Source organism: Rattus norvegicus, chromosome 19 (assembly GCF_021556685.1).
Source record: "Rattus norvegicus strain SHRSP/BbbUtx chromosome 19, alternate assembly SHRSP_T2T, whole genome shotgun sequence".
Lineage (NCBI taxonomy): Eukaryota > Metazoa > Chordata > Mammalia > Rodentia > Muridae > Rattus > Rattus norvegicus.
This window is the reverse complement of record NC_141552.1, coordinates 46,199,019-46,223,337: the sequence shown is the minus strand read 5'-3', so window position 1 is coordinate 46,223,337 and position 24,319 is coordinate 46,199,019. Positions and strand designations below refer to the sequence as shown.

The 24,319-nt window shown below is 40.7% G+C and overlaps 1 protein-coding gene and 1 long non-coding RNA gene across 4 annotated transcripts in view; one reads left to right on the top strand and one right to left on the bottom strand.

Moving 5' to 3' along the window:
* Positions 1 to 24,201, bottom strand: part of LOC147999427 (uncharacterized) — a 64,508-nt gene extending 40,307 nt beyond the window's left edge. Inside the window, exon 1 of one of the 2 annotated variants that reach the window (XR_015644083.1) lies at positions 23,855 to 24,201. This is a non-coding gene — a long non-coding RNA (uncharacterized LOC147999427). The remainder of the gene's footprint in view (positions 1 to 23,854) is intronic. The other variant, XR_015644082.1, reaches the window with a different exon arrangement.
* Positions 23,733 to 24,319, top strand: part of Nr3c2 (nuclear receptor subfamily 3, group C, member 2) — a 344,228-nt gene continuing 343,641 nt past the window's right edge. Inside the window, 1 exon segment of one of the 2 annotated variants that reach the window (NM_013131.3) lies at positions 23,733 to 24,213. The gene's annotated coding sequence lies outside the window, so the exon portion shown is untranslated. 2 annotated transcript variants of the gene reach the window in all.

The window sequence follows — 24,319 nt, the reverse complement described above, 5'->3', positions numbered from 1 at the left end:
CCTTGGTCTCGGCTCCTGAAGTGCTCTCATGGTATGAGCATCTTACTATCCTAGTGTGATTCAAGTTACATTTTTTTTTTGGTACAACATGGCCCTAAAAAGCAAGCCAAGTACTTCATCAGGTATTTAACAGAGAAAACAGCAATCTGTTCCAACCTGGAGGAAAAACCGGCTGAGTTGGATGGCATAACAGCCTCAAATGTGAGGCATAAAAATGGCCTCATACACTGTACTTTAGAGATAAATGTGGGGTTTTTTTCCTCTCCAAAGTATTTCTGACTTCATATGATGTTTCATGTTGCCATAGATGAAGCTGGTATATAACATGTAGTTTCATGTTTGTGAGAGAAAGGATTGGGAGAGGTTATTGGGGGGTCTTGGGATTGTCTTGAGGGTCTTACAGGTTAAGATGATTAGAAAGAGAACGAAGCAATGGTGAGCGAAGATATAAAAGGCAGGAACAGAGTGAGTGTGATGTTACTCTGCTGATGTTCACAAATACCTACTTCACAGTTGGCACACGGCTTGCTAGTGGCCCACCCTCAGTATTTTGAAATGGAAACTATTTTTTTTTCTGATTGCTAAATTGAAATGGGAAAAGGAAAATTAACTCATAAATATTTCATGGGTCAAAAAATTTTATGTGAGGTTTTTGAAAGATACACGCTATTGTAATCATTTCAGAAATTCTCATTTTAATTAAATACAATATTTTCAAGATTGTGCTGTGGTGCGTAGCATAAGCTTTCTAACTTCGGAACTTTCTGAATAATGCACTAAATAAAGGGGAAATTGTTCTCTACTCAGTACTATTTTCAACATAAAAAGTTTCATAATGATTTTTTTTCATTTGGGCACATATTATGGAAATGAGTGCTTTGTGTGGACTAAATTGCTACCATTTTGTCAAGATTTAATACAGTGCTCTTACAAAGTCAAATTTTTAAGAAAGCAGCTTAGGATGTGGACTCACTGATATTATATACCAGATTAGGCATATTGTAATGTTGGAAGGGATGGAAATTAAGGACCATTACCTGTGAGGTTTTAATTTACTTATCCAATAAGAATATTAAAAGAAACATTTTATTTTGATTCCAGAGATAGAATGTTTTGAAGCCAAAGTTTATAAAAACTGGGGACAGAATCTTAATCTGATTCTAGATGATACCCTTTTTCCACAATGCACTGAAAATGCCACAATTCATTCAGTAATATTCGTAACATAATTGTACTGAAATGTATTAATATGACCATTATAACCTTATTTATCTTATCTAATTAATCCTCCTTGATACCACTTTAATTAGGGCAGTGCACCAATATATGTGTCCTGACAAAAGGAAGAGTTATTTCTTCCTTCTCTCATAGTTCCATGAAATGAGCATTGGCAGCTTTACACCAAAGGATGGCTCGGGAGGAGTTTCCCTCTATCCTCTGATGCTTCCAACCTACAACATATGGTAAGAGAAAAGATAGTTTGGATAATAACCCAGGGAGATTCATAGCCAGACCTGAAGTAGAATATATTTCTTCTGTTAATACAGCAGGATCTACACCTATATAATACATAAAAGCAAGAGATTGAGATATGTGGCCACCCTCAGTTGCCATGACAAAAACAACAGAAAAAAAAAGAAATGATGTGTGTGTGTGTGTGTGTGTGTGTGTGTGTCTGTGTGTGTCTATTTAAGAATTCTACAATGACCTAAATGTTGTCATTAAGTTTATGCCTTTAAACATTGGGTTACAAGGTGAAGGGTTAGGGTAGGGTAGGTTAATGGTAGGCATTATACCACCAAATAGCACACTTTTCACTGTTGTTATTAAAATGTGTATGTATAGACATTAGTAGAGGAAGTCAGATAGGCAGATCCTCAATATCAGAACCACACAGAGGGCAAACTACTCAGTCACAAAGGTCAAGAATAAATAAATGGGACCTCATGAAACTGAAAAGCTTCTATAAGTCAAGATACCCTCATCAGAACAAAAAGTCAGCTTACAGATTGGGAAAAGATTTCCACTAATCCTACACAGAACAGGGCTTATCCAAAATATATAAAGAACTCAGAAGTTAGACACTAACAATCCAAATAACCCAACTTAAAAAATGGGTACAGAGCTGAAGAGAGTCTTCTCAACAGAGGAATCATGAATGGCCAAGAAGTAACTAAAGAAATAAGGAGGGCAGTATCAGGTACTGGAGGAGACAGGAAAGAGGTACAGAGGGTCAGGAAATTGAACAAAAATATGTAGCAATGGGGGATGAGGAACTGGGGATAACCACTGGAGGATCCCAGATGCCATGGAAGTGAGAAGCTCCCAGGACCCAACAGGGATGACTTTAGCTGAAATGTGCAGGGAAGGGGAGATTGAACCTGTAGAGACCACCTCCAGTAGATAGGCATGACCTCCAGTTGAGGAATTGGGCCACCCACCCATCTCAAAGTTTTAACCCAGAAATGTTCCTGTCCAAAGGAAAAACAGGGGCAAAAAATGGAGCAGAGACTGAAGGAAGGGCTATCCGTGGAACACCCCACCTGGGGATCCATTCTGTCTGCAGACACCAAACCCAGACACTGTCACTTGTGACAGGAACCTGGTATGGCTGTTCCTTGGGAAGTCTTGGAGCCAACAATCAGACTAAGCTCAGGGACCTCAGTGGGAGAACTGGTGGAAGGACTAGAGGGTGGCGAGAGATTTCAACCCCATAGGAATAATAATGTAGGCTGACTGGAGCACCCAGAGCTCTCAGGAACTAGATCATCAACCAGTGAGTGTACAGGGGGTATGGCTCCAGATACATATACAGCAGAGGATGACCTTTTCTGACATCAGTGAGAGAGGAGGCCCTTGGTCCTGTGGAGGTTTGATATCCCATTGTAGGGAGATGCTGGAGAGGTTGGGGGGAGCACCCTCATAGAGGCAAAGGGGAGGAGAAAGAGGGCAGATGCGGGATGGAGGATTTGTGGAGGGATAACCAGGAAGTGAGATATCATTTGAGATGTAAATGAATGGAATAATTAATTTTAAAAAAGGTAGGGCACTAGAAAAGGACTGGTTCAGAACCCCCCAAAAGATTCAGTGAAAAGATGAAGAGAAAATAGTATTTAAGATAAAGATAAAGTAAACATGTAATGATGGTAATATGTTTCCATGTTTCAGTAGTTAAAGACATTTGCCACAAAGCTTGACATCCTGAGTTTAATTCTCAACCCTGACCTAGTGGAGAGAGGTGACTCTCAAAAGTTTTCCTATGACCTCCACACATATTCCATGGTGCACACACACGGATAGGCACCTATAGGCAAACACAGGTGAGACAGACAGACAGACAAACAGACAGACAGATGACAGAGACAGACAGAGGTATATAACTAATCTTAGCACTAACTATATATTCATAGAAATAAATATATTCAGAATCTCAAAGAAATGCTCATACTCTTGGCACTGTTCATCGTAGGTATGAAAAAGTGTAAAGCTGAGGTGTGTCTATCAAGAGGAAGAATAGGGCCAATATTGCATGTGATGGCATATTATTCAGTCATGAAAAATGAAATGCTGTCACTTCTGGAAACATGGATAGAACTGAAAGACATTGTGTTTACTGAAATAATTCAGGCATAGAAAGACAAATACTAAATATTTTCTTTGTATCCTGAAATTAAAGTTGTTTTCCAAAAGGCAGAGACTGTGATCTGGATGATTCTTAGAAGCTAGGAAGTATAATGAAAAGGGAGGTAGATACAAGGTACCAAAATACAACAAGAGGAATTAAGGATATTTTTCCTTCTTTAGAAAAAGCAGTAATGGGACAATAGTGCAAAACAATTTAATACATACTTGATAAGTAATTTAAAGTTAGGAGTTTTAAGGTTTCCCATAGCAAAAATAAATAAATAAACATTGAGTAGTATGAAAATATTAATTTTTCTTATTTGGTCATTACATATTGAGTTGAATTTTTACACTGTACTCATAAAATGTACAATTTGTATCATAATTTTATTAACTGAAAAAGTATTACAGGATTGTTCATGGTACCACTTTTCAGATAAAAAGCAGTTTTGTTGGAGTCATTACAATAAATTACTTAATCCAAAAAAATGTTAAAAGTCCTTTGTTATCAGGGAAATGCAAATCAAAACAATTCTGAGATTCCACCTTATACCCATCAGAATAGCTAAGATCAAAAACTCAAAGAACAGAACTTGCTGGCAAGGTTATATAGCAAGGGAGCACTCATCCACTGCTGGTGAGAATGCAAACTTGTACAACCGCTCTAGATATCAATTTGGTATTTTCCCAGAAAGCTGGAAATAGTTCTACTTCAAGACCCAGCTATACCACTCCTGGGCATATACCCCACAAATATGCCCTACAGTCCCACAAGGACACTTGCTCAACTATGGTCATAGCAGCTTTATTCATAATAGTCAGAAATAGAAACAACTGAAATGTCTCTCAACTGAAGAATGGATAAAGAAAATGTGGTATATCTACACAATGGAATAATACTCGGCCATTAAAAACAAGAACATCATGAATTTTGCAGGCAAACAGATGGCACTAGAAAATATTATCCTGAGTTAGGTAACTCAGACCCAAAAGGACATGCATGGTATATATTCACTAATAAGTGTCACTTATAAGTGGATACTAGGCCATAAAGTACAGTTGAACCATGCTACAGTCAACAGACTGAAATAATCGAAATAACAAGAGGGTCCAAGGGAGGGTGCTTGAATCTTTCTCAGAAAGGGAAACAAAATAAAGATCAGATGTAGATGGAAGGAGGAAACTAGATGGAAGAGAAATGGAGATAGGAGTAGGATGGGGTGGGGAACCATGTGTACAAAGGAAAGGAAAGAACTTAAAAGAAGAACGTGGACAGAGGGATAGTAAGGAACAGGTGGTTTAGAAGTGAACACCCGTGAAGATATTGAGACTGACATGAATTATTTGCTACACTCCATCAGCTACGTCAGTTGCTAAACCCCACCCCAAATCTATGAAGTAAGGTGTATTTCCTCATTTTACAAGTGATGAAACTAAAGCACGGGGCTTAACAATTTACTCACAGTCATGCCATGGTTGGTGATGATATCTAAACCCAGGCTGTATCCTATACCCAAAGATTTCAGTCTTCACCTTGGCTCTGGCTTGAATATGGAATCAGCTATATACACCTTCAGGTCTATGGGCTTGGGGCATGGGGCTCGGGTACAAGATGATGAAGTATTGGTAAGTTATTGGATTCTGAAGTCTTTGGTCTCATCAGATGATTGGTCCATTGGTGAATGTCACTGGTGGGTGACAAAGATGAGGAAATGGGGCCTAACTGGTGGAAGTGGGTCTTGTCATGATGAAAGTGATAAAACAGGAGGAAGACATGTTCCTTGACTGGATCTCACCTGGCCACTTCTTGGATTCTGGCTTTCTCTTCTTGTCGTTCATGAGGCAAGTAGCTGCCATGACATTCCCTTCAGAGTTAGAATTTCTGTTTTATATGACTCTGTGACTCAAGGTGGCAACTTTTAGAAAATAAATGTGAAAGGACATATGTCTGGGGTTGAGGATTTGGCTCAGTGGTAGAGCGCTTGCCTAGCAAGCGCAAGGCCCTGGGTTCGGTTCCAAGCTCCAAAGGAAAAAAAAAATCACTGGAAAGGACATATGTCAAAGTTCTAATATCCTATAAATAAGTAGTAATTCATTTATTTATAAGGCCATGTTGGGGGCCTCTTCCCCCCTTCTGATTATTTTTCCTCTGAAAATAATTACTTAAAAATGATACAGCAAGCTGATAGCTTCCTCCCCTCACTAAACTTGCAGAGCCCTGACTATCCCAAATCAGTATAAATCCTATTTCTAATTTCCTTTAGCGTAAGAAGTACATAACTTCTTTCAAAGTCCATCTCAACATTAAGCAATCTAGACGTGTGGGGTGTGTGTGTGTGTGTGTGTGTGTGTGTGTGTGTGTGTGTGTGTGTGCGCGCGCATATGTGTGTGTTGGCATCTGAAATGTATGGGAAATTTGAAATTCTTCATCAAAACTCCATGACGTGTGTTTCAGATAGATGTGAACTTCAAATAGTGGGGGAACAGTGATCTGGATTTTTTTTCTCTTTCTTTCTTTTTTTTCATGTATTTTCTAGTTTTGTAGATTGAAAGAAAGAACCTGGTACTTTTTCTCTTAGAAGTCTTAACTTCTTTAGCCTTTGTGCTTTGCACATCCCTTGAGAACATTCTGATTAAACCCTAAAGCCAAAAAAATTCTGAGCTGACCGGGTTTAATTATCTGAAGGACCACGCTAGCCAGATAGGTGTAGTTTCTAGTCCATCAGGACACACACAAACTGGCTAGAAGCCAGTTCTCAGGAATCTTCCTCCTGACCAACTGAGAACAAGTCTACCTGGATCTACCCTTGCGTTGTGCCATTGTGACAGGTACACAGAGGGACTTGTGACTTCCTATGCATTTTCACCTATGCTAACATGCCCAGGAAAATGAACACGCTAACCTTTCTCTATGGTGGCTATACATGGGTGAAGGCCTTTCTTTCTTGACTTTCTACAGAATGGTGTTATGTGCATTTCAAATGTATTTATCTCACACAGCTGAAATTCTTACTATCTCTAAAAGATTATTTTTTGAAAATGTATTGTATTGGATATATTTTCTTACTTAAGAAACAATCAGTAATTAAATTGACTTGCTCTACAAGCTTATCATGTGGCTAGTGAAAGATTAAACATCTCTCTCCAACAGTGACCTCTAGGAAGTAGGAATGTATGGCTCCTGTCAAGAGCTTCCTACTTCCTTAACAATCTATAGTAAATATGATATTATCCCTGCGGTTGTGAAAATATTAACTGCATTGAAGGTGGTGAGGTAGGTTTCATATGCTTGGACTATTTTATGGAATATTTATAAATATATAAAATATATTGTGCTTAATAATAGTTATAGTTAAATAGTTTAATAATACTGTTTAAAGATTTTGTTTTATTTATGTGTGTGCACATATTTGCATGAGTATCTACAAACACATGTATACAGGTACACATCAATACCAGAAAATGGCATTGGATCCCTTGGAAATAGTTACAGGTGTCTGAGAGTCTCTGGATGAGGGTGTCATCAGGTGGATGGAGACCCATCTCCAGTTTTCATGACTAGGCATTAATAGCCATCTTAGCAACCCATTAGTAATATTTAAAATTATAATTTACTATTGTGGTTAATGTTTCTGGGATGTCATCATCTACCAGGAGAGAAAAATATCCTTTTCCCATGTGATTTTCCTCTCAAAAGCTCCACACAATGCTTCTTTTCTAACCTGTGGACCATATAATACTACGAAGTCTTCAGGTAAATCACACAGTGCTACACATAATCTTTTCTTTTTATTTTAGCTCTTCAGGTCAGTGAATTAACAGTTGAAATGCAGCTTCACTGAAGTTCTTTGATTATTCTATTTCTTTTTTTTTTTTTTTTTTTTGGTTCTTTTTTTCGGAGCTGGGGACCAAACCCAGGGCCTTGCGCTTCCTAAGCAAGCGCTCTACCACTGAGCTAAATCCCCAACCCCTGATTATTCTATTTCTTAAAACCTAGAAATGCATCTGTCTTGAATGAAATTCTTTGTTCAATTTATTTTGTTTTAAGATTTATTGTTTTATTTTAAGTGTGAGTGTTTTGCTTATATGTGTCTTTGTGTACTATCTGAGTTCTATACCCTCAGGGGCCAAAAGAAGACATTGATCCCCTTGAACTGGAGTTGAGATAGTTGGGAATTAGGGTGTGGATGTTGGTAACTAAATCCAAGTTCTCTACAAAAGCTGATAATGCTGCTAACCACTGAACCATTTCCAGCATCTCAGTGTTCAAATTCTTTTTTTTATTCTTTTTTTCCCATCTTTATTAACTTGGGTATTTCTTATTTACATTTCAATTGTTATTCCCTTTCCCGGTTTCCGGGCCATCCCCTAACCACTCCACCTCCCCTTCTCTATGGGTGTTCCTGTCCCCATCCTCCCCCATTACTGTCCTCCCCCCAACAATCACGTTCACTGGGGGTTCAGTCTTGGCAGGACCAAGGGCTTGCCCTTCCACTGGTGCTCTTACTAGGCTATTCATTGCTACCTATGAGGTCAGAGTCCAGGGTCAGTCCATGTATAGTCTTTGGGTAGTGGCTTAGTCCCTGGAAGTTCTGGTTGGTTGGCATTGTTGTTCATATGGGGTCTCAAGCCCCTTCAAGCTCTTTCAGTCCTTTCTCTGATTCCTTCTACAGGGGTCCCGTTCTCAGTTCAGTGGTTTGCTGCTGGCATTCTCCTATGTATTTGCTGTATTCTGGCTGTGTCTCTCAGGAGAGATCTACATCCGGTTCCTGTCGGCCTGCACTTCTTTCTTCATCCATCTTATCTAGTTTGGTGACTGTATATGTATGGGCCACATGTGGGCCAGGTTCTGAATGGGCGTTCCTTCTGCCTCTATTCTAAACTTTGCCTCCCTATTCCCTCCCAAGGGTATTCTTGTTCTCCTTTTAAAGAAATAGTGAAGAATTCACATTTTGGTCAACCTTCTTGAGTTTCATGTGTTCTGTGCATTTAGGGTAATTCGAGCATTTGGGCTAATATCCACTTATCAATAAGTGCATACCATGTGTGTTTTTCTGTGATTGGGTTACCTCACTCAGGATGATATTTTCCAGTTCCATCCATTTGCCTATGAATTTCATAAAGTCAGTGTTCTTAAAGAAGAAAAATCTTTTCATGTCAACACCATTCTTAACAAGGGTATACAATTATTACAGAAGTAAATAGAAAGTTTGTCACTCCCCCCGAATAAAGGAAATTCTATTACAATAATTGATTTAAAATTAGTGATGTTCTGTTCAACAAAATAAATTCTGCAGTGGCAGAGAGGTGATGACCTACCTCATAAGAATATGGATATTCTTAATTCCCCCAAATCTATTTGTTCACAAAAAGGTTAAAATGATGACTGTCTTAGTTAAGGTTTTACTGCTATAAACAGACACCATGACCAAAGCAACTCTCATAAGGACAACATTTAATTGGGGCTGGCATACAGGTTCAGAGATTCAGTCCAGTATTATCAAGGCAGGAGCATGGCAGTGTCCAGGTACAGGTTTAGCTGACAGTTCTACATCTTCATCTGAAGGCTGCTAGTGGAAGACAGCAGCAGCTAGGATGAGGGTTCAAAAAGGCCACACCTCCAAATAGTGCCACTTCCTGGGCCAAGCATTTTCAAACTATGGTATTCCATTCCCTGGCCCCCATAGGCTTGTTCAAAGACTTAAGTCTATGTGTGGCCATATCTAGCCATAGAATAATAAAAATTACATTTAGTCCAACTTCCAAAGTCCCCATAGTCTATAACAATATCAATAATGTCAAAAGTCCAAAATTCAAAGTCTCTTCTGAGATACACCCAATTACTTAACTGTAATCTCTGAATCAGGACAGGAAACCAATTGTGCAAACACCAAACTCTGTATCTCCATGTCTGATGTCAAAGTGGTTTTCAGATCTTCAACCCCTTTTTCTTCTTTGTTGACTACAACAAACTTCTTTTCCTGGACTAATTCCACTCCCTGTAAGCAGCATTCCTCAGGAGATATCCTATAGCTCTGGTGTCTTGAAAATCTTGGGGTCTCCAAGGCAGCTTTAATGTTACAGCTTCTTGTTTCAACATCTTGAATCCACACATGAGCTTCTGGGCTCCTCCAAAGGGTTAGCATTACCTCTCCAGCTCTGCCCTCTGTTAGCACTCTAAGCTCAGATTGATACACTCCACTGCTGCTGCTGTTCTTGGAGATCATCCCATGGTGCTGGCATCTCCAGAGTATTGGGGCCTTCTGATGAAACTCGGCTTCACCAATAGCTTCTCATGGGCTCACTTCATGGTACCAAGCCTCAAATCTTTTGCATGACCTCTTCAGTTCTGGACTCTGAGCAACTGGGTCTGCACCTTCACCAGTGGCCTTCCCTGGCCTCTCACAGTGCCAAGCCTCAGCTGCTCTTCATGATCCCTTCATGCCTTCAAAACCAGTACCACCTGGGTGACTCTTACACATTACTGAGTACAGTTGCAGTATGAAATACAACCTTGGCTATCTCTAGAACACAGCTTCTTTATGCTCTCAGGAAACACTTCCCAGAAGATTTCACCTCAGTGATGCTGGTCTCTTCTTAATCACCACTAATTTCTTAGCTCTGGCTAACCAGCATCAATTGTCCCAGTAGTCTCCTTCTCTTCTTGGCTATAAAGCCAGAGCCACATGACCAAACCTGCCTAGTTCTGATGCTTTCAGAAGCTGGATCATGTCCTCCTTATTCTATTACATTATCACTAGCATTCTCTTTTCTAACTCCTTCGCTGGCTAAGTTTGGCTGTCCTGGATCTTGTTCTATAGACTGACCTTGAACTCAGAAATCTTCATGCCTGTCTCCTGGGATTAAAGGTGTACCACTATGCCTGGATTTAAGCTTTTCTTCACTTATAACTTGCTCTAACTCAGGCTGACCTTGAACTCAGAGATCTGCTTGGCTTTATGTCCTGGGATTAAAGGTGTGTGCCACCATACTTGGATCTAAATTTAGCTGGGTAGGATCTTGCCCTAAGGTAACCACTCCCTTAATTCAATTTAATATCCCTGAACACAAGACTCACCTCTATTTCAGTTCCTAGTGTTCCTTTAATACTTAAACCATATATTTTGTATTTTTCCTTTCTAAGCTTGCTATGCTTATTCAAACTGCTCTTCCTGAGGCTTAACCAGAGAACAAACTCTATGATGGGCATTTCCGAGACTTCCTTTGTCAATGCAATTAACCTGAGTCTTTTCACCCTAGCCTCAGGAAGACTCTTCAGACAAGGCCAAAAAGCCATGTTCTTCATCAAAATACCACAAAGACTGTAGGCCATATACTGAAGTTCTTCTCCACTGAAACCTCTTAGGGCAGGTGTGCACAATTCAAATCACTCTCAGTAACAAAGTCCCATTAAGCCCCATTTAAAGCATTCCACTGCTTTCTAAATCCAAAGTTTCAAAATCCATATTCTTGAAAACAATAGTATGGTCAGGCCTATCACAGCAATACCCCAGTACCTGGTACCAACATCTGGCTTAGTTAGGGTTTTACTGCTGTGAACAGATACCATGACCAAGGCAACTCTCACAAGAACAACATTTTATTGAGGATGGCTTATCAGAGATTCAATCCAGTATCATCAAGGCTGGAGCATGGCAGTGTCTAGGCAGGCATGGAGCAGGAGGGGCTGAGAGTTCTACATCTTCATCTGAAGTTGGCTAGTGGAAGACTGGCTTTCAGGCAGCTGAGATGAGGGTCCAAAAAGGCCACACCTCCAAAAAGCGTCACTCCCTGGCCCATTTCAAACCATGACAATGACTTATATCTTAGAAAAATTTACCACAATATAACCTTATTAAATTAAAAAAACAAAGGAAGGAAGGAAGGAAAAGAAAAAGAAAAAGCAATGGTTACAAAGGTTTCATCAAATTTTAATTGAATTTAATGAAAACTGAAGAAACATCAGTTAAACTCTTCCTCAAGTAGCAGGCCCACCTTCATACACAGTCAGAAAGAAAACAATTATTTGAACTATATAATAAGTAGATTAAAAATAGCTTAAGTTAGAAGGAAAAAAACATGTCCATTGAGCTGGAGAAATGGCTCAGCAGTTAGGAGCACTTAGTAATTTTGCAAAGGACCCAGGTTAGTTTCACAGCACTCACATGGCTCACAACTCCAGTTTCATGGGGATCTGATGCTCTCTTCTGGCCTTTATAGGTACTAGATATATATGGTGCATATATATATATATATATATATATATATATATATATATATATATGTAAACAAACACTGTACACATTTTAAAAATAAGCCTCTTTTAAAATTCCTACTTAATTTAAAAAGATAGTAGAGACAAGGTATTATTAGCACTAAGTACTTGAAGATAGATTATGGTTTAAATATTAATATGGCATAATATATATACACACACATTTATACCTGTCATAAAATCTTAATATATATTTTATATTTAAACATGAATATTTATAAAACCACATTATACTCTGAGAAACCATTATCACCTAAAGAACTCTACCTGTAAAATGGTTTGCATTAGAGAAGTACACAGTATATGTAAAGTTTGGTTTGGGGGGTTGTTTTGGGTTGTTTGTTTGTTTGTTTGTTTGTTTGTTTGTTTCAAAATTACATTTTTAAAAAAAATAAAATAAAATTCCTGGCCCACATCTACAGCCTGTGTGCCTCCCAGTAGGTCTGCAGCAATCAAAGACATAGGTAAGAATCTCAGCCAAAACTCACTCCAGCTGGGACAACCACAGGGCCCAGTGGAAGCAAGACCTACCTCCCCCACCTCTATCCACCCACCTCTACCATTCTTCCAGCCTGCTTCCTACCCAAGCCAGATCAGGGCACAGATACCCACACACACACCACAAGCTGCTTGCTTCCTATGAGGTCTGAAGTAACTAAAGACACAGAGCCCAGCTGACATGGGGCCCACCAACCCTGCAGAGCTCCACATTCCTACTGGTCTGCTTCTCCACCTGTACCACATCAGTGTGGCCAATCACCCTCCTACAGCCCACAACCTGTTTGCCTCCCAAGAGGTCCAAAGTAACCAGAGACATAAGAGGCATGCCCTAATCAAAGACAGCATTGCCTGCCTCTAAGCAGGCTGGTTCTAGTCAGAGACACTCAGGACAGTTAACACCAGAGATAACCAGATGGCCAGAGTCAAGTGCAGGATTAAAAGGGATAGAACCCAATGCAATCTGATGCCACAAGAACCCGGTTCTTCCACCACAAGTCCTGGATACCTCAACATGCCTGAAAAGCAAGATAATGACTTAAATCCCATCTTAGGAAGATGACAGAGGCCTTAAGTAGGATATAAAGAACTCCCTTTAAGAAATACAGGAAAACACAGGTTAAACAGGTAGAAGCCCTTAAAGAAGAAACAAATAAATATCCCTTAAAGAAATACAGGAAATTACAATCAAGCAGATGAAAGAAAGGAACAAAATGGTCCAAGAACTAAAAATGGAAATAAAAACAAACACAAATGAAGGCAAACTTGGGTATGAAAAACCGAGGAAAGAGATCAGGAGCTACAGATGCAAACATCACTAACAAAATAGAAGAGATAGAAGAGAGAATGTCAGGCATAAAGGATGCCAAAGAAGATCTTGACACATCAGTCAAATAAAATACGAAGTGTGAAAAGCTCCTAACACAAAATATCCAGGAAATTCATGATACAATGAAAAAAATCAAACCTAAGAATAATAGGAATAGAAGAGAGTGAAGAATCCCAGCTCAAAGGACCAGAAAATATCTTCAACAAAATCATAGTAGAAAACTTCTCTAGCCTAAATAAAGAGATAGCCATAAATGCACAAGAAACCTACAGAACACCAAATTGATTGGATCAGAAAAAAAAATCCTCTTGTCATGTAATGATCAAAACACTAAATGCACAGAACAAAGAATATTAAAAGCTGTAAGGGTAAAAAGCCAAGTAACATATAAAGACAGACCTATCAGGATTACGTCAAACTTTCCAACAAAGAATCTAAAAGCCAGAAAATCTTCAACAGATGTCATCTGGACCCTGTGAGAACACAAATGCCAGCCCAGGCTACTATACCCAGCAAAACTCTCAATCACCATAGATGTATAAACCAAGATATTTCAAGAAAAACCAAAATTTAAGCAGTATCTTTTTACTAATCCATCTCTACAGAGGATACTGGAACGAAATCTCCAAAATAAGGAAAGTAACTACATCCAAGAAAACACAAGGAATTAAACATTTCACAACAAATCCAAAAGAAGAGAATCATACACATATTAAGGCCACCTCCAACAACAAAAAAAAAAAAAAACAGAAACTAACATAATAAAAGAGATAAAGAGAGAATCTCAGGCATAGACAATACCATAGACAATCTTGACACATCAGTCCAATAAAATACGAAGTATAAAAAGCTCCTAACCCAAAATGTCTGGAAAATTAATGACATCTTCTGCCTTTAATATCTCTCAACATCAATGGACTCAACTCCCCAATAAAAAGACACAGACTAACAGACTGGATACATAAATAGGATCCAGCATTTTGCTGCATACAAGAAACACCCCTCAGTGACAAAGACAGACACTACCTCAGAGTAAAAGGCTGGAAAAAAAGTTTTACAAGCAAATAGTTCCAAGTTGTGTAAAACTTTTCAACCAAAAGTTATCAAACAAGATGGGGAAGGACACTTCATATGCATCAAAGGAAAATTTTACCAAGAAGTCTCAATTCTGAACATCTATGCCCCAATGCAAGAGAACCCACATTTGTAAAAGAAGCATTACTAAAGCTCAAAACACACATTTAACCATACACAATAATAGTGGGAGTCTTCAACACCCCACTTTCACAAGTGGACAAGTCTTTCAAATAGAAACTCAACAGACACCCAATGAAAATAATAGAAGTTATGAACCAAACATCTACAGAACATTTCACCCCAAAACAAGAAAATACATCTTCTCAGCACTTCATGAAAACTTCTCCAAAATTGATCATATAATGGGCCATAAATCAAGCCTTAACAGATACAAAAAAGATTGAAATAATCACATGCATTCTATCAGATCACCACAAACTAAAGCTAGACTTGAATAACAATGAAAACAACAGAAAGTCCACATACTCATGAAAACTAAACAACTCTCTGCTCAATGATAATTTTGTCAGGGAAGAAATAAAGAAAGAAATCAATGACTTTATAGAATTCAAGGAAAATGAAGACCACCATACCCAAACTTAGGTGACACAATGAAAGCAGTGTGAAGAGGAAAATTCAAAGCACTAAGTACTCTCATAAAGAAAATGGAGAGATCCCATATAAGCAACTTAACACCAAAAACTCTAGAACAGAAAGAAGCAAAGACACTCAAGAGGAGTAGAGGGCAGAAAATAGTCAAACTAGGAGCTGAAATCAACCAGGAGAAACAAAGAGAACTGTACAAAGAATCAACATAACCAAGAGCTGGTTCTTTGAGAAAATCAACAAGATAGATAAACCTTTAATCATATTAACTAAAGGGCACAGAGACAGTATCCAAACTAACAAAATCAGAAATGAAAAGGGAGAGATAAAAAGAAAAACTGAGAAAATTCAAAAAATTATCAGAATCTACTACAAAAGCCTATACTCAACAAAACTGGAAAATCTGGATGAAATGGATAGTTTTCTAGACTGATACCACATACCAATACTTCTCAAACTATTACACAAAATAGAAACAGAAGAAATACTACCAAATCCATTCTATGAAGGCACAGTAACTCTGAAACCTAAACCACACAAAGACCCAACAAACAATAAGAACTTCAGACCAATCTCACTTATGAATATCAATAAAAATACTCAATAAAATTTTCACAAACTGAATCCAAAAACATTTGAAAAATTATCATCCACCATGATCAAGTAGCCTTCATCCCAGGGATGCAAGGGTGGTTCAATATATGAAAATCCATCAAGATAATACATCATATAAGAAAACTCAAGGAAAAAAGTCACTGGATCATCTCATTAGATGCTGAAAAAGCCTTTGACAAAATATAACACCCCTTCATGTTAAGAGTCTTGGAGTGATCATGGATTTATGACACATACCTAAATATAATAAAAGCAATATATACCAAACCCACAGCCAACATCAAATTAAATGGAGAGAAACTACAAGCAATTCCACTAAAATACAGGGCAAGACAAGGTTGCCCACTCTCTTCCTATCTATTCAATATAGTACTCAAAATTCTAGCCAGAGCAATTAGAAAACAAAAGGAGGTCAAATGGATAAAATTTGGAAAGGAATAAGCCTAAGTATCACATTTGCAGATGATATGATAGTATATATAAGCAATCCACAAAATTCTACAAGAGAATACAGCTGAAAAACAACTTCGGCAATGTGGCAGGATATAAAATTAACTCAAATAAATCAGTAGCCTTCCTTAACACAAATGATAAACAGGCTGAGAAAGAAATTAGGGAAACAACACCTTTCACAATAGCCCCAAATAATATAAAATATCTTGGTGTAACCCCTACCAAGCAAGTGAAATATCCGTATAACAGAAACTACAAATCCTTAAGAAAATAAATCAAAGACCTCAGAAGATGGTCATTAATTGGTAGGATTGACATGGTAACAATGGCCATCTTACCAAAAGCGATCTACAGATTCAATGCAATACCCATCAAAATTCCTACTCGATTCTTCACAGACACGGAAAAAGCAATTCCCTTCTTCACATGGAGAAACAAAAAAACCAGGATAGCCAAAACAGTTCTTAACATTAAAAGAACTTCCTAGGGAATCATCATCCCTGACCCTAAGCTCTACTATAGAGCAATAGTGATAATAAAAAACAACAACAAAAAAAACCATGTGGTATTGTTACAGAAACAGACAGGTTGATCAATGGAATATAATCAAAGACTGAAGGGAAACCCCACACACCTGTGGACACTTGATTTTTGAGAAAGACGCCAAAAAATGCAGTGGAAAAAAACAAAGCATCTTCAATAAATGGTGCTGGTCTAACTGTGGTCTTTACAGAGCTCAAGTCCAAGTGAATCAAGGACCTCAACATAAAATCAGATACACTGAATCTAATAGAAGAGAAAGTGGGAAAGAGCCTCGAACTCATTGGCATGGGGGAAAATTTCCTGAACAAAACACCAATGGCTCAGGCTCTAAGATCAACAATTAATAAATGGGACCTTATGAAGTTTGAAAGTTTCTGTAAGGCAAAAGACACTATCAGTAGGACAAATTGGCAACCTACAAATTGGGAAAAAATGTTCACTAACCATACATCTGACAGAGGGCTAATATCAAAAATATATAAAGAACTCAAGAAGTTAATCTCCAAAAACCCCAAATAACCCAATTTAAAAATGGGGTACAGAGCTAAACAGAAAATTCACAACAGAAGAATCTTGAATGTCCAAGAAGTACTTAAAGAAATGTTCAAAGTCCTTAGTCATCAGAGAAATGCAAAGCAAAACAACTCTGAGATTTCACCTCACAGAATGAAATCAGGATAGCTAAGATCAAAACCTCTAGTAACAACAGATGCTGGCAAAGATGTAAAGAAAGAGGAAACACTCCTTCATTGCTGGTAGGATTGCAAACTGGTACAACCACTCTGGAAATCAATCTGGTAGTTCCTCAGAAAATTGGAAATAGTTCTACCTAAAGACCCAGCTATACCACTCTTGGGCATATACCCAAAAGATGCTCCACCACGTTCATAGCAGCCTTATTTGTAATAGCCAGAAGCTGGCAACAACCCAGATGTCCCTCAACTGAAGAATAGATCCAGAAAATGTGGTTCATTTACACAATGGAATACTATTCAGCTATTAAAAAATGAGGAAATCATGAATTTTGCTGGCAAATGGATGGAACTAGAAAATATCATCCTGAGTGAGGTAACTCAGAACCAAAAGTACATGTATGATAGGTATTCACTGATTAGTGGATATTAGCCAAAAAGTACAGAATACCTAGGATAGAACCCACAGACTGTAAGAAGTATAACAAGTAGAAAGGCCCAAGTGAGGATGCTTCAATTTGACTTAGAATGGGGAAGGAAATAATCACAGGAGAGAGAGAGGGCAGGAGGAACCTAGATCGGAGAAGGAAGGGGGAGGGGAAAGGAGAACAGGATCAGTTATGAGGGGGAGAGAAGGCCAAGAGAATGAATGTAGATAAGCAGTATCGGGGGACTGTGGGTGGAGGGCTTCTATAAAGTACCAGAGACACAGGCGGTGATAGACTCTAAGGACTCAATGGGGATACTTTAAGCAAAATGTCCAACATTGGAGAGAGGAAACTCACAGAGTCTACCTCCTATAGATAGACAGGGCCTCAAGCAGAGGACAGGGTTACTAACCCACAGTAAAAATTTCTGACTCAGAACTGTTTCTGTCTAAAAGAACTGCAGGGACAAAATTGGAGAAGAGACTGAAGGAAAGTAGTCCAATAACCAGCCCAACTTGGGATCCATCTCGTGGGAGGACACCAAGGCCTGACACTATTATTGATGCTATGATGTGCTTGCAGATGGGAGCCTAGCATGGCTGTCCTCTGAGAGGCCTTACTAGCAGCTGACTGAGACAGAAGCAGCCACTTCCACCCAACCACTGGAGTGAAGTCAGGGACCCCTATGGTTGAATTAGGGGAAGGACTGAAGAAGATGTAGGGGAGGATGACCCCAGAGGAAGACCAGCAGTCTCAACTAACCCAGACCTCAGGGAACTCCCAGAGACTGAGCCATCAACTGGGAGCATGTAGGGGCCAGTCTGAGGCCCCTGACACAAATATAGCAGAAGTCTGCCTAGTCAGGTTCAGTAGGAGAAGATGCACTTGAGGTCCCAGGGCAAGGGGAGGTCTGGTGGAGTGAGCAACCGCTCAGAGGCAAGGGGTGAGGGAGAGGAGGAATGGGATGAGGGACTGTGGGGACCGAGCGGGGGAGTAATGACAAGAATGTAAATAAATAAAATAATAAAAACTGAAAAGGTAAAGAGAAAAATTCTGTCATATAATTTAAAGTACTGCCTATTAAAAGAAGTAATGAAACCCCTACAGGATTAGCAAACACAGGTCATGCAATAAAAATGCTATTTGATGTTAAGAACACATAGCTTCTCCACCCTGCCACCTAAATGAAGTTAAACACTTAGTTGCCTTCTTTGGGACAAACTCACAACTGTGATTAAGCACTTGACATGAGCAGATGACCTCTAAGGAAGATGGCTCCAAAGGCTTATAAAAGAAAACACATTTCTGTTTCTCTTGTAACAAAAATCCTTCAGTTTGGGAAGCCTGCGCATGACACACGGGAGATTTGGTTCATTTGCCCTGTAGTACACTCACTGTAGCACGTTATCAGTTATCGCATACACACAGTTCTACAGATACACAGATAACCACAGCTGTCTTCACGGACGATGATGGCACCTGTCAAGAAGCGTCTTACATTTTTCTGTCCGCTGTTTGCAGGGTCATATATCTGACATATGATAACCTCCCTTTCTAACCTCTGCTGAGGAAAGATTCTGTTCATGTTCTCTGCCCACACAACAAGGCTCCACCCATTTGCAACAAGAGTCTAGCAGCATCCCATTCTGATGTTTCTCTTTCTCACATGAACCACACCCTCAGGAATGACTACCTTTATTATGTGTACACAGGCCTTGGGAGATTTACAGTGGAAAAAAATCAATCAGGCCTCATTTTATGGATTTACCTTACTTACGCCTATCTCTGTGTTTATAGCATTTCCTATTATAAGACATCATTTCTTGCTAATGGCTAAACATTTAAATATTGAGGCACTCTTTTTGCAATCGTCTTTGAGAGAGTAAAAAAAAGATTGTTGATCAAAATGTTGTCTTAGTTGTTACTGACAGCTGTTAAAATGCTGCTAAAAATACAGAGCGGACTACTGAAAAGTGAACTGCTCCTGTGACAGCCTGATTCTAAGTGGGGAATTTCATCTAGTTCCACAGAGACAGGCTTCACACTCTTGCCCAGTGTGTTTCAGTGCGAGCATGTGTAGGGGGATTGGGGATGTGTGTGAATGTTTGTAGTGTGTATATGGTGTGTGTGTGTGTGAACGTGTAGTATGTGTGGTGTGTGTGTGTGTGTGTGTGGTATGTGTGTGTGGTGTGGTATGTGTAATGTATGTGTGTTTGTGGTGTGTGTGCATGTGTTTTTATGTTTATACTTGAGTGTACATCTGCGTATGGGCATATATATGTGCATAAGTGTATGTGTATGTGTGGTGTGTAAGTGTATTGTTTGTGTGGTGTGTGAGTGTATACGTGTATGTAGTGTGTGTGGTATGTGTTTTTAATGTGTGTGGTGTGATATGTATTTGTGTATGAATGTGTATATTCGGGTATGGTGTACGTGTGTGTGTGTGTGTGTGTGTGTGTGTGTGTGTGTCCATGAATGCTGATGCTGAGCATTATACCACTGTTGCCTGGTTTCCTAATGAGCACACAACCATGCGGTTATTTATATAAGATTAGCACAGTTATTTAAAGGTGATGAATTTCCTCTACTGCACCAAGAATATACGAGAAAAGAGGAGAAATTGAAAATGTCCCTATTTTTATTAAACTATACTGTTCTAAGTTCCTCCCCCCTTTCAACTACTGTACATTATTTCTAAATTTAGAACCTCAGTGTGGGCCCAATGAAATCTGATTTGCTTCTAATAATATGGCATACTAATCATAAAGCTCTCCTATCTCGAAAGCTGGCCATAGAATGGAGGAAGTTTGTGAATTTTTCCATTTAAACTGCCTGAAAATGGAATAAAGGTAGACAGATAAATAAATCTGTAAACAGATCCCGCATTAATTATTCAAATTAGTGAATAACAAAAGCTGAAACAAATACTCCAAATAGTGTAGAAAATTGAGTTTGGGCACTTTTGGATATCAGCAAAATCTCTAATATGTTCTGTATTTATCTTCCAGTCTGCAATGCCTTCCTTGCTTGCAGTGTTTATAAACTATAACATGTGTGTTTTGCAATAAACAAAGAAGCTGGATCTGATATCATTGTCCTATTCATCTTCCTTCTCTGATGCCTCCCGCCCCCGCCCCCTCCCCCTCTAATCTCCCTGTCTTTCTCAACTCTTTCCAACAGCTGGTAAGAGACAGGGAGGGGAAAAGCTTAAACAAACAAACAAACAATAAATAAATAACCCTAGCATGGCTAGGCTTGTTAATTAAGTTAATTATAACTAAATGCTTTAGCCTTTATCTTAAAAAAGAAAGGGATACAAATAAACTCTATGCTCTTAACTTTCTTGTTAGCGAATAGATACAAGAAGAAAGATATGTTCCATTTGGGAGGAGAGGGGTTTTCTGATGTATAAGTCCTGCTCATTTTCAGCTGTTGAAGAAATGGGATTGGGAACAGGGAATTAAGGGGTGGCTCCCTTCAAAGGCAGAGCTAGGAAGGATTTTCTTTTCCAACACAACCTTAGACATTAGGCTTTGTTTCTGAAGTTACATAATAGAGGATGTGATGTCACACATGTAAATTGCAAAAGCTGAGTCCTGCACTTTGCTGTGGCAAACCTCAGAGAGTTTGACACTAATGGGATGGGGGAGGGAGGTGTCCTCAGGTTCAGCCTGTGAATGTGCTCTCATTGTCAAAAGGGAGAGATGTCTGGGGCTGCTTGAGGCTTTAAGAAGTTTGGCAGCTACGTAGGAGACTTAGTGATCGTCCTCTGTGATTGTCCAGGTCTTATTTTTTTAATCTCTTTTTCAAAAGAAATTGAAATTTCCATCCTTTTGCAAAGAACGAATATGCTTATCTAAAAGGTTGAGAAGAACAAACTTGGTTAAAAGATACCTTTGTCCCAGCCAGGGCATTGCTAGATACACACTGCAGCTGACAGGACTCATGGAAATGACTGGCGGGCATGGAAATGACTCTACCCCTAACACCTTGAGCCCTGTGTTTGGCCCAAGATTGTGTGTGTGTGTGTGTGTGTGTGTGTGTGTGTGTGTAAAATCTTAGATCTCAATATCAAACAATACTAAAGGCAGGGCGGATAAAAATTTGCTAATTTGCAAAGTGGCCAAATAAAAAAATAAGAAAAAAATCTAAATTTATAAAATGTTGCTGTTACTATACCTCCATTGTATACCATACTTTTAGCACATGGTCTGTATTTAAAAGCATTGATTAACGGAGTGGTGGGAGCATGTGGGGAAAGAATTCCTGTGTTAAATTTACTCTGTAAATGGGAAGATAATCACCCAAGCCTAACACATCAATCTCATAAAAGGAATTTTTATTATCTCAGTTATAATAAATGGTGGTTCTTCATCATCTAATGTTTTACTATGAAAAAATTTCAAATATACAAAGAAGTTGGAGAAAACTCTTGTGTACTGGCAATTTGATTCTTCCATTATTATATTACATAGACATGTCATAGATATGTATATGTATATGTGTACACACACACACACACACACACACACACACACACACACACAAACCAATCCATTTGGTTCATTTAACCAATCCATCACTATCAATCCATCTTATTTTTGAGACATTGCCAGTCTGCCACCATCAGTATATTCTAAATCGTAGGTTTTAAAGTTAGCTAAATATAACATTAAATTTTGTTACAAATTATATAAAACATCTTCTTGATCTCACATAAGCATACCTTCACAAAAGTTAACCTAGAAGACACTTTTACAAATAAAAAGCAAGAAAAAAAAATGTTTTGCCTCATGTCAAAAAGCCTTGTTGAGCCACCAAGGAACTGAGGAGTGTCAACACCGTGGATGATATAGATCAGCTAAGCTTGATGTGGGATTGTGGGAATGGATTGGAGAAAGGCAGAGGTTATTTTAACAGGACAGTTACTTTTTGAATGGTGGCCAGCAACTTTCACAGCTATATAGGAAGAAATTGGGGAGAGGGAGTGCTGAGCGGGGGCTTAGAAAACCGTGGAAGGAGTGTCAAACCAGAAAAGAGGGTTGTGAGGTCAATTTCCGGATTTATTTAACTCGTTCCTAAAAAAGCAAGCAAGCAGGTGAAGGTATACTACTAGTGACTCGAGTCTTCCCCGCCACGCAGACTTCCAACTAGGGGCGTGTGTAACGGTGCACTGGCAGAGCCTTGAGCAGAGGGTATCTCGCACAGCCGCCAGTGCGCGTGAAAACCGGCGCGCGCACGCACATACACTGGGCTGGGGTGACCAGAGAGCCTTAGGGTGAGAGGCTAAGACTTGGCAAAAGCTGGAGAGTGAGAAGACGCGGGGGACAAGAGAACCCCAGAATGGCAGCTTGGGCTCAGTCCTCCTCCCACCGCCGCGTGCCCGCGCGCCGCGCCGCCGGGCCAGGGAGCCCGCCTTTCACTTTCGCATCTGCGTAGGTGTCTGCCCGGGCGGGCGCGAGGGCGCGGGGGCGCGCGGGGCGGCGCGGGGGCGCGCGGCGGGGGAGGTTTGTAGCCGCTCGCCCCTTCCAGGGCCCGCAGCGCTCCGGGCGGCCGCTAACGGAGCGGGGAGGGGGGGTCGCTGGCGGTCGCTTCCCACGCGCCCCGGTGCGCAGACACCCAGGCCCGCCTGGTGCCCCCCCCCCCATGGTGGGGGTAGGGCAGCGACCCAAGAGCTGTCTCACTGGGTGGGCAGCGGAGGCGCAGGAAAGAAACTTTTCCCTCCTAGTCCGCTCTTGGTCTTCCAGCCCTCCGCTCCCTATCCGGTGGCACCTGCACTTGAGGCCAGGCGCCAGGTCAGGGCCGACTTTGGGGACCCGCGAAGAGAAGCATACAGGGTGCGTGCACTGGAGTTCCGTTTCCCCTCGGCCTTCTTGCTGTCAGTGGCTGGGGTTCCGACGACCGCCACCAGCACCCCTGTCTCCCACCAGCGGGTGGCAGGACCGCTGGACTGCCTCATACTGCTAGTGAGGGTGTGACCCGGGGAGGGGGACCAGGACGCCGCGGGCTCCCCCTGCGGTGCCCCCCACAAACGCATACACAACACACACACACACACACACACACACACACACACACACACACACACACACACACACACACACACACAACCACTCTCTAACCACTCTCTATCGCCGGAGCTGTCACCGGCCACCCCAGCCCTGGAAGGGGGCGCGGAAAGCCGCGCTTCCCCGCTACCGGCGCGGGGTCTTACCGCTCGACTGGTGGGCTCCCGGGACCTCCACAGTCACCCCGAGGCGAACCAGCAGCCCCGGAGACCCGCCGGCCCCAGGCCGGGCCGCCACTGCTGGGGACCGGCGGGTGCTCACAGCCCCCTCGGCGCGGTTTAATGCCGCCGGCTCGCCGGCTCGCCGCCTCCAACAGGGTATCTGCACTGTCGCTCTATTACTCTACCCACCGTCAGTAGGGCGACTGCCGGGATTGCTATCCTCTCCATCCTCATTGCCGATCAGCCAGTATTGGACTTGCTGGTAGCGGCGGCAGCGGCGGAGGCGGCGGGAGTCTCGCTGCCCCCCTCCCCCGCCCCAGCCTCCCTAACATGTCCTAGAAAAGGTGAGTGCAGCGACTGTCACTTTGCACCGACAGTGTCGGGAGGGGCCTGGGGAGCGCAAAGGAGGCCCAGGGTAGCAGGGCCAGCGCAGAGGGCAGATGAAGCGGG